This window comes from Triticum aestivum, chromosome 5D (assembly GCF_018294505.1).
Source record: "Triticum aestivum cultivar Chinese Spring chromosome 5D, IWGSC CS RefSeq v2.1, whole genome shotgun sequence".
NCBI lineage: Eukaryota > Viridiplantae > Streptophyta > Magnoliopsida > Poales > Poaceae > Triticum > Triticum aestivum.
This window is the reverse complement of record NC_057808.1, coordinates 466,999,287-467,011,375: the sequence shown is the minus strand read 5'-3', so window position 1 is coordinate 467,011,375 and position 12,089 is coordinate 466,999,287. Positions and strand designations below refer to the sequence as shown.

The window sequence follows — 12,089 nt, the reverse complement described above, 5'->3', positions numbered from 1 at the left end:
GGTGATTTTGGTAATTAATGCCAACATATCTCTTGTTGGACTAATAGTTTCACTAGTGTATTTCAGACAAGTCCAACAATGGCGTGGCAAGGACAAGAGGATGTGGAACCCCTTCAAAATGCTAAGGACAAATATTGGCAAAAGCTCAAGACTCTTCATCTTTATTTTAGTGATCCAAGATCACATTGAGTCCATAGGAAAGCCAATACTATTAAAAGGGGATGAGGTGTTGCTTAATGGCTTGCTTGCTCAAATGCTTAGTGATATTGCTCCAAAACCCTCAGCCACTTTCTCCATCCAAATATGTCAAAACCCTAAACCCCAACTCGGCCCCACCGATTCTTTCTACCCTGAACCACCGAGTTCATATGACATAGCCACAGCCAGAAACCCTAACAATTCAGCCTCACCGATACGGATCTCGGTCTCACCAAGATGGCTTTGCCAACTCTCTGTTGCATGTTGCAATTATTTCGGTCTCACCAAAATAGCAATCGGTCTCACCGAGATGGCTTGACCAACTCTCTGTTGCCTTATTGCTTCACTTCGGTCTCACCGAGTTGATGCAATCGGTGCCACCGAGATGCGGTTTGCCCTAAACCCTAGCACATCGGTCCCACTGAGTTGTTCTAGTCGGTCCCACCAAGATTCCTAACATTCAAATTTTTGAACTAATCAGCGCCACCGAGTTTAACCATTCGGTCCCTCCGAGATGAGTCAAATGTGTGTAATGGTTGGATATATACCCATCCACCCCCTTCTTCATTTGTGAGAGAGCCATAAGAACGTTCCTACACTTCCACCATACATTTTCTGAGAGAGAACAACCTACTCATGTGTTGAGATCAAGATATACCAATCGTACCACAAGAATCTTGATTTCTAGCCCAAGTTGCTTTCCACTCAAATCATCTTTCCACCATAGCTAAATCAGAGAGAGAGAGAGAGTTCAGTGTTGGGGAGACTATCATTTGAAGCACAAGAGCAAGGAGTTCATCATCAACACACCACCTATTACCTTTTGGAGAGTGGTGTCTCCTAGATTGGTTAGGTGTCGCTTGGGAGCCTCGTCAAGATGTGGAGTTGAACCAAGAAGTTTGTAAGGGCAAGGGATCGCCTACTACATGAAGATCTAGCCGAGTGAGGCAAGTCCTTCGTGGGCGATGGCCATGGTGGGATAGACAAGGTTGCTTCTTCATGGAACCTTCGTGGGTGGAGCCCTCCATGGACTCGCGCAGCCGTTACCCTTCGTGGGTTGAAGTCTCCATCAACGTGGACGTACGATAGCACCACCTATCAGAACCACGCCAAAAATCCCCGTGTCTCCATTGCGTTTGCAAACTCCAATCCCATCCCTTTACTTTCTTGCAAGTTGCATGCTTTACTCTTTCCGCTGCATATACTCTTGTCATGCTTGCTTGAAATGTATTGGGAGTGCCTTAACTTGTCTTAAACTCAACCTTAGCTTGAAGAATTTAAAAACTGCAACTTTTGCTTGTTAAGGGTCTAATCACCCTCCCCCTCTAGACCCATCTTCTAGATCCTCTCACACGGCCTCTCTACTTGGTTGCAAGCGTGCAACCTTCACGATCCGGCAGCGCTTCACCGTCCAGAGCTAATCATCACCGGAGACTTAGAGGGAGGAGATTAGAACCACATTGGCCTTTTAATTATGAGGACAATAGGATTAGACTAGATCTAATTAGTCAACTAGGACCAAGTAGAACTAGAACTAGAAGAACGAGAGGAGGTTCTAAAATGTGTATATACAATTGTGGCCAATACCTCAAGTATATATAGGTTGGAGGGGAAGAGGATGGTTGCCACCAAGGAGGAAAAGCCTCCTTAGGGCGCCGGTCCCCTTCCTTAGGGAAGGGAGGCACTTTCCTACTTGGGCCTTTTTGGCCCAAGTTTCCTTCCACCTCTTGGCCTTTTTAGGCCCGTTGATATTTAAATTAAATATAAAATGTCCTAAATATTTAAAGACCATTATATATATATATAAACATCTCCAGAAACTTTCTCCACCTATATATAATTTATCGGTAATACCCAGTATTACCCGATACTCACCGAAACCCTTCATGTGACCCCGAAACGCTTCCAGATCCTCTCGGAACTATTCCGAATATTGATGAAATAATTCCACAAATATATCTGCATGACTCTCATCCTACTAACACTCAACAGATCGTGATTGCCTTAAGCTTGTGACCCCGTAGGTTCGGTAACTCACATACATGGACAAAATCGTTTGTCCAATGACCGATAGCGGGACCGTGGACGTCCATATTGGTCCCTGTGAGTACACGAATGATATTCAAGTGAACCCAAGATGCATCGGTATCCTCCCGAGTCATCACCATGCTCACTATACCAAAATCCTTGTTACCAGTTTCGTTCTACTTTCTCGTTATTTTGTTCCAGCATCCCGTTACGAAGTCACTAGTGTCTGGCTAGACGATGATCGATGCCATCACACCGAGAGGGCCCTAATAATACCTCTCCATCGTCGGAGGATCAAATCCCACTCTCGAGCTACCCGGTCACTTGTCAAACTTTCTCATGAACCTGTAAGTTGTTGTTATGATCACCGTGTTACAGGTGACGTTTGAGCAACCCCAAAGCCCACTGTATGGTAAGAAGACCGTGATACTCTCATGGTCTAACGAGCAAAATCACACGTTAATACTTCGTGTTATTACAGTTGATTATAGGCGATATTATGTCAATTCATAACAAACAAGTTTGGGTCGATTCAATATGATCGTTCTTCCAACGTCATAATCTCAGTGTTGTTTTAGGACTATCGTTACACTTAACGATATCCTAAGATTTGCAAAACGTGATCACTAATAACACTTGAGCTAGTCTTAGAGGCGAGACTAGGAACCTTTACTTTATCCGTTTATCATTTCACATGTCCATATGAGTTTTCCACTGAATCACATATTCCAGGATCATAGCAATTATAGCATGAAATATAAACACTTAATTATGAATGTGAAAATATAATAATACAATATTATTGCCTCTAGGGCATATTTCCAACAAGATCAGCATCGCCAAACGCTAATGCCTCTATGAGCCCGTTCCATCCCTTACTAACGTCCATCTGTAAAAATATATAGAATTAAATTGTATGCAAACCTAAAGTAGAGAAATCATTGTGAAGATTATTGTATACTTATATAAAATATTTATATACTAGCATGTGAGAAAACTTTATTAGTATGAAAAAAGATCCAATTCATATCCATACCACTTTTTTATCAATTAATATTGTAAACATTAGCATCTATCTACATCAAATTAAACCTATCTATCTAGCTATGAAGCAAATCTTAAGTACAAATCCTTGTAAACATTATTGAATGCCTATATAAAGTATTCATACTAACATAATACAAAACTTAATTATTAGGAGGGAAAAGCATAAATAGAAGATTGCTCATCTCGGCCGGCCTGTGCGTGGTGGTTTCCCTAGGTTGCTGATGTCGGGTTTTGGTGGTGGATCAGGCGCTTGCATGCGACAACTAGATCTGTCAAGGAGAGGGGAGGGGAGTAGCGCGTGCGGTTGGGGGATGAATTTTTAGGCGAGGGAGGGCGCTGCGCGAGGTAGGTGAACGACGACCCACGTGTTATGCCTCCATTAATGGATGCAGCTGAATCCACATGATCACCTGAATCCGAACAACCACCCGTCGCCGGAACCACGTGTGAACAGGGGCGAACCCACGTTATGGTGAGTGGGGGCCCAGGCACCCACTGAAAATTTGAAAGTTTAGTAATATTTGCTTGTGTTTTCTGTAAAATATGCTTAAATTCTTTGAATTTCTGTAGAATATGCCCCCACTCAATTAGTTTGCCCCCACTCCAAACACTTTCTAGGTCCGCCACTGCGTGTGAACAACCACCGACCACTTGCACTCAAAGGCTAACGGGCCGCAATTACGCCGTGCGTGTGCTGTTGAAGGCACACGGCATTCGAGGGTGTCGCACGACTTACGTAAGCCACCATCACAATGTGGCACAATTGTACGCCGTGTGTTCCGTGATGACCTCAGCGTAGTGCTATGTACACCGAGCCCTTTGTATAGGCCCCGTGTCTTTTTGGTGTGTCACAGCGTACGTGGATGTATGCCGAGCCGAATGGTTTTGCTATGAGTCACATACTAGACACACAACTTATAGCCTTATACGTCGTGTGGCTAATAGAAAATGCTCAGCGCATGCGTGAGCACAAGGCAAAAAATGACTTTCATGTAGCGGGATAATGTGACCTCGTCTCATGCATCATGAATCAAACACGGACGTGTAATACGGATCGATGAACTAAAGGGTTGATATGCATACCTCATAGAGTTTGTGGTTGCCAATGCTAATGCTTCTCCTTAGCCATAGTTCCTATTGAAAGATGAATTTGGAGCAACCTACAACTTCTTTCCCGCACACCAGTTTTGATCGTTGGTATATTCACCATAGAGCCATCTAGAAGAATGCATTTTGAAAAGTGTTTGTGTCTTTCTGAGTTCTACAGCTGGCATGAAATAAGTAGGGGAGTTCGTTATACATATTAGTGGAGTAATCCATGGCACTTAGGAAAGAAATAATGATATATAGTCCTGACGTAGAAGTTGAGTGTGATTCACTTCGAAAGAGAAGTAAGAGTGACTAGGAAATCAGTGTTGACACTATATGAAAAAATTCAACGGTTTTCTCCACTAGTAATGCAGATAATGTAACTTGGAGAAACTGTGGTTTTGTTGTCCTTCGTTTCTTCACTTCTTTCGTTTCAAAAAATAGGCCAAACCCTTGTTTTGTAGTAGAAGGGACCAAACAGGTTCTGACGGCCCACAACTCGACGGTTTTTTAAACCCTACAAGTTGATAGAGAACTAAGAAAATAATAATCCATTCCAAACAAAACGGTTAAGAGAAGCAAACGTGGCATCCCGTGATTTAGCTAGTGATGCAAGAAGAAATGTACCTTAATTGGACCGAACTGCCTAACTATCTTGTACCAATTTTGATCGATGATGCAACATGCTTACTAGATAATAAAGTCTACATATATTGAAGTTGCCACGACAAGAAAACTAACAAATGCCAATATTCAATAAAACAGTCACAAACATGATTCACGAAGTAATATGATCTGATAATAATTCAACAAAATAATCAACAACACGCGCCTCCATCATCAACAATATTACTGCAACAAAAACAATATATTGAAATTGCCACGACAAGAAAACTAACAGAAGCCAATATCCAATAAAACAGTCACAAACACGATTCCCCAGGTAATATGATCTGATAATAATTCAACAAAATGGTCACCAACACGCGCCTCCAGCATCAACGATATTACTAGAACAAAAACAAAGGGCTATGCACAACCCTGTGGACGATGTTTTGGGGCGAGGACGGAGGGGTGATTGATGACCCACAAGTATAGGGGATCAATTGTAGTCCTTTCGATAAGTAAGAGTGTCAAACCCGACGAGGAGCAGAAGAAAATGACACGCGGTTTTCAGCGAGGTATTCTCTGCAAGCATTGAAATTTTCGATAATAGATAGTTTGGTAGCAAGGTAATTCGTAACGAGTAACAAGTAACAAGTGTAACAAAGGTGCAGCATGGGTGGCCCAATCCTTTTTATAGCAAAGGACAAGCCTAGACGAACTCTTATATAAAGCAAAGCGCTCCGAGGACACATGGGAATTATCATTAAGTTAGTTTTCATCATGCTCATATGATTCATGTTCGCTACTTTGATAATTTGGTATGTGGGTGGACCGGTGCTTGTTTGCTGTCCTTACTTCAACAAGCCTCCCACTTATGATTAACCCCTCTTGCAAGCATCCGCAAATACGAAAGAAGAATTAAGATAAATCTAACCATAACATTAAACATGTGGATCCAAATCAGCCCCTTACGAAGCAACACATAAACTAGGGTTTAAGCTTCTGTCACTCTAGCAACCCATCATCTACTTGCTACTTCTCAATGCCTTCCCCTAGGCCCAAATCATGGTGAAGTGTCATGTAGTCGACGTTCACATAACACCACTAGAGGAAAGACGACATACATCTCATCAAAATATCAAACGAATACCAAATTCACATGATTACTTATAACAAGACTTCTCCCTTGTCCTCGGGAACAAAAGTAACTAACCACAAAGCATGTTCATGTTCATGATCAGAGGGGTATTGAATATCATTAAGGATTTGAACATACGATCTTCCACCAAATAAACCAACTAGCGTCAACTACAAGGAGTAATCAACCTACTAGCAACCCACATGTACCAATCTGAGGTTTTGAGACAATGATTGAATACAAGAGATGAACTAGGGTTTAAGATGAGATGGTTCTGGTGAAGATTGGTGATGACGATGGCTTCAATTTTCCCCTCCCGAAGGGAAGTTTCTCCGATGGAATCGCTCTGCCGGAGACCTAGATTGCTTCTGCCCAGATTCCACCTCGAGACGGCGGCGCTTCATTCCAAAAGTCTTATCTCTATTTTTTCTAGCTCAAAACCCTTCATATAGCAGAAGATGGGCACCGGAGGCTGGCCAGGGGGCCCACAAGCTCAGCCCCCCAGGCTTATGGCCACTTGGTGGGTCCCCTCCTGGTATTTCTTCACCCAATATTTTTTTAATATATTCCAAAATAATTCTTTGTAAAGTTTCAGGACATTTGGAGTTGTGCAAAATAGGGATCTTAGATTTGCTCCTTTCCGATCCAGAATTCCAGCTGTCGATATTCTCCCTCTTCATGAAAATCTTGCATAATAAGAGAGAAGAGGCATGAGAATTGCATCATAAAGTGTAATAATAGTCCATAATGCAATACATATCAACATAAAAACATGATGCAAAATGGACGTATCAGTGATCTCCAGCATGACCCTATAGACGTGCAGCTTGATGTTGTAGTCATGGTCCAGGAGCTCGAACACGCACACGTCCCACTTATCCATGTTGTTCTCCATGGCGAACGCACCCCAGCCGACGTTGAATGCCGCGTGGGGACACTCGCTGCCAGTGTACTCGTACAACACCTTCCACGGCTTCGCTGTGGGTCCCATAGTGTCATCTTGCTGCTATCCTTTGGGAGGAAATTTTTCACGAACATGTCTAGGATGATCTGCGGTGTCCCAAGTCGACCAGTAAGCGAGCAATGCAGTTTTAGAATATGTGTATGCAGAGAAGAATTTGATTAGTTACCATGAAGTACGAGGCATAGACATCGGTTTGCTTCATTTCCTTGATCACGAAGGGCCTCTTGGATTGGAACCTCCGTGCCCTGTTCATGGCATCTTCCTTGTCCCTTTGGGTTACTCGACGTCTCTACGACTTTAATTCCGGCCTTCTCTGAACCTTGACGACAACTAAGTATAAAACAAGATGCAAATTATGAAGATAGTTCTGTTCAAATTTTGTTATATTCACTAATCAGTGGTATAGTGTGATAGAAGCACACCCTTACAGGAGGGAAGAAAGAATATTTACCTGTGCCATGTTGGGTCTCACCATTGCTCCTGTTGAACATCGGGAATTGACTCTATGATGCATGCTTGTTACCAAAAGATTTGTGCAACGTGGTTAAGTCCATACACATGGATTCTGGTGCAAATATACCTGTAGGAACTACATATATGTGCGCAAGTTAGCTCGATGACAAGAGCATATATATGAATCATTTTACAATGTAAAATACTAGCAGAGTCAAAACTGACACGACATTTAAGCCATCTCAAACAAATATATATGTAAAACATCACTACTTATTTTGAAATCGATTCTCGATTGGAGGCTCCGTCTTACTTACCTGCAAAACTATTACTTGATTATGCTCCTTTAGAAGCTGAAGCAGTAGACTTTTCCCCCTCAGCCTTAGACTTCTTGGGTGGACGAGGCTCTAGTTCTGCTTCCATTCGATGTGCAAGCAGGTACATGTTAGCTTGATAACAAGAGCATATAAATTCCGATGAAAATGAGCATATACATTCCGATTGAAGAAGAGCATATAAATCATTTTACAACATCAAGCCATCAAAATAGTTAGTTTGAAATCAATGGATCGAAGGGTTAATCTTAATTAATTACCTTTCAAAGCGACACTTGGTGGTCCTCCCTTTGAAGCCGAGTCTTGATAACCCACAAGTATAGGGGATCGCGACAGTCTTCAAGGGTAGTATTTTATTCAAATTTATTGATTCGACAGAAGGAGAGCCAAAGAATATTTATGAGCCTTAGCAGTTGAGTTGTCAATTCCACCACACCTGGAAATTTTACTTCTGTGGAAAAGTGTTTAGTAGCACAGTAACAATAGTGATAGGAACAATAACAGTAACACTAGTAGTTTGTAGTGATTGTAATAGTAGCAGCAACGAAAGTAACTTAGCAAAAACCAATATGAGAAAAGCGTAGGCATTGGATCAACGATGGATAATTTTGTTGGATTGTATTCATCATATAACAATCACAACCTAGAGCAATACACAATAGCTCCAATTCATCAATGTAATGTAGGCATGTATTCAGTATATAGTCATATGTGCTTATAATAAGAACTTGCATGATATCTTTTGTCCTACCCTCCTGTGGCAGCAGGGTCCATAAGGAAATCTAAGGGATATTAAGGCCCCCTTTTAATAGAGAACCGAAACAAAGCATTAACACATAGTGAATACATGAACTCCTCATACTATAGTAATCACCAGAAAGAATCCCAATTTTTTAACCTTGGGGTATGCGAATCATAACACATAATATGTGCATACAACTTCCAAGATAGGACCAAGAAATCAAATATATTCATGAAACATAGAGGGTTCAGATCTGAAATCATGGCACTCGGGTCCTAGTGACAAGCATTAAGCATAGCAAAGTCATAGCAACATCAATCTCAGAACATAGTGGATACTAGGGATCAAGCCCTAACAAATTGACTCGATTACGTGACAAATCTCATCCAACTCCATCACCTTCCAGCAAGCCTATGAAGGAATTACTCACTCCTGGTGGTGAGCATCATAGAATTGTTGATCGGAGAAGGGTTGATGATAATGACAACGACGATTTCCACCCTCCGAAGCCCCAAACGGACTCCAGATCAGCCCTCCCGATGAAGAACAGGAGGTGGCGGCGGATTCATATCGTAAAACACGATGATTCCTTCTCTCTGATTTTCTCCGCAAGACGATACTTATGGAGTTGGAATTAGGGTTGCCGGAGGCTCCAGGGGCCCACAAGCTCACCAGGCGCACCCTGGGGGGTGGGCGCGCCCCCTGAGCTTGTGGCTCCTGGGTGGTGCCCTCCAGTATATTCTGGAAATATTCTCCATAAATTTTAGCTCAATCCGAGAACTTATATTTCTGCACAAAAATAATACCATGACAATTCTGCTGAAAACAGCATGAGTCCGGGTTAGTTCCATTCAAATCATGCAAATTAGAGTCCAAAACAAGAGCAAAAGTGTTTGGAAAAGTAGATACATTTGGGACGTATCATTCTCCAGATGGAGACTTTGCCCCATCAGCCTTGGACTTCTTGGGTGGACGATGCTCCGATTATGCTTACAGTTCAATGTGCACACAGACACATGTTAGCTCGTTACCAAGTGCAGAGAAATCATTTTACAACATCAAGCCATATCATATCAGTACATATGTAAAAAGTACTACCACTTTGAAATAGATCGATCGATGGGAGGATTCTTCTTAATTACCTGCTAAACTGACGCTTGATGCTTCTCTCTCAGAAGCCAAATCACAAGGTGGAGCTTCAGGCCTTTTCCTCTCCGCAAACTTGGGCTTGTTTGATCGGTCCAATTCTACTATGATATCATCAGCCTTCCTGGACCTAGCCCTCTTCCTGACCACAAAACCATCGTCTTACCCAGTGACAGGGGCACGGTTGATCTTGGACCGATCCTCCTCATGTTGCTGCGATGGTTCCACTGTGTCGTTGTAGGACATGCGCCATTCACTTTCTTCCTTTTTATCTGGACTTTTTGAGAATGTGTTTTCCACTTCCTCTTGCGAAACAGTGTCATCTGCATCGATGCTCATGTCGTCGCCCCCTTCATATTCTTCAGAGGTTGGTTCTTCTTCGTCATCATCATCATTTTGTGGGGCACCATCTGCATTGGTGCACGTGTGCCCTTTCTCATCCTCAATGGCCATGGCAGCGTCCATGCGTTGCGGATGGTCGTGCAACGCATACGGGTCCTCGCAGAACGATGGCAAGAACACTTTCACTGAGAACTATGACTGCCCATCATAATAGAATACCAGCAGGCAGTCGTATACGACGCGATGGTCTGAGAGAAACTCCTTCCATCCACGAACAAAGCTTAGCTCCCCGGACATTTTATCCAGCTCTACTTGCCATTTGTTCCCGCTTGGACCTCTCAGGGAAACCACTCTGGTATACTCTTCCAAGTATTTGCGGAAGTCCAGTGGAATTGGCTGCAACATATGTTATCATTTAATTAATGTCTAAGAATATATGTATATATACACACACACACACATGTCGAGCTCAACAGATTAGTGATGGGCTCGGCACCCGTCAAAGGTGATCAATCCTAGCCCTTTATTAGTGACATGATCGATATTAGTCTTGGAGATTGATTTCAAGAGTTGGGTGATAGCTAGTGGTGTAAATAATCAATCTGAACTAATGCCAGGATTGGGTGCAAATCCCCTATCCAAACATGCATTATATTTTGGGGAAAATATTACATGTGTGTCTTTTCTTTACAATCTACAAAACAGTAAATACGAATAATATCAACTTTCATGGAGCAGATTATATTAGGATATAACATACTCATATATGTGTGGATATGTTATCTCTCTTTTACTCATTTTTAAAGTCAGGAAACACAGTATAGTCCATCTTTGAAACATATCAATAACTACTCGAACAAAAATTGTGATGAAAAAGACTATGTACAATCTTAACTTTGTCAAATTAGTAAGCACCATTCCTAAAGTGGACCTCAATGGAAAAGAGAATCTTGACAACAATCATGCAAATATGGTAGATAAAAATGGACCACCAAACATGAGTTAGTCACTTTAATTTTTTTATGAATCAAGAAAACCAACCACTTGTTCCATGGATAAATCGTCCTTTAGAATTGAGGGCAGAAAATATTGTCATTCTGGTCCTTCTCATCTCTTTCCTCCCCTTTATCACTCTCCTTCCTTCCCTTCTGCTCATCTATCTCCTTTTGTTGCTCCTCAATATATTTCTTATTTTCTCGCCGCTCCTTCTCTTCTTTCTCATTCTCATTCGCCTCCTCTCTTTCTTTATGTGCCTTCACCTTCTTCTCATTTTCCTCCCTTTCCCTCCGACCCCCTCCTCCTAAATTATTTATTCTCATTAGCTCTCATTTTCTTCTCTTTCTCGTCCTTGTACTTAGCCATCTTCTTAGAGGTCTTATGACTCTCCTCTTTTTTCTTATCACCTTCTTTTTTATTTTGCTTCTTTTTCTCTTTCATATTCATATTTTCATCTTCCGCTTCTTTTACCTTCACATTCTGCTTATTATCTACCTTTCCCAAAGTGCTATATTGTTTTTTATGACCTACCATGATTGGACCTTACATATGTAATGAACTTCTCTCCCTGCAATACAATATATAGGAGATATATGCATATATTAGTATAATACTTCTGCAAAGGTAACAATGGTATAAACTACTACTCAAGTTTTACTCAACAGCTGAATCTACATATGACACACTTTCCAAGTTTGTTTGCAATGGTCATTCCTAACTACATTACTTATTTTAAAGGACACTACTACAGACTCCGTCGTTATAAAACTAACAACCAACATAAATATAATTTCCATACGAGCTCCTGATATAAGAAAAAGAGTAAATGGCACTAGCGCGGTCATCAAATTTGTCTCGTAGTGCACTTTAGTCACACACTGGGCTGACTAGCTGGCTAGTTCTTTTCCTAAAGAGGTCACGCGCTGCGCACGTGACGTATTTTAGGTGTGATAATGGTCACACCTTTTTCACATGAGGGAGTGGGGCTGCCCATTTTTTGTAGAA

At 41.7% G+C, this 12,089-nt stretch overlaps 1 pseudogene; it reads right to left on the bottom strand.

The window, feature by feature from the left end:
- Window positions 1-6,782: 6,782 nt before the first annotated feature.
- LOC123120933 (uncharacterized) lies at window positions 6,783-11,796 on the bottom strand (annotated as a pseudogene).
- Between the last annotated feature and the right edge of the window lie 293 nt (window positions 11,797-12,089).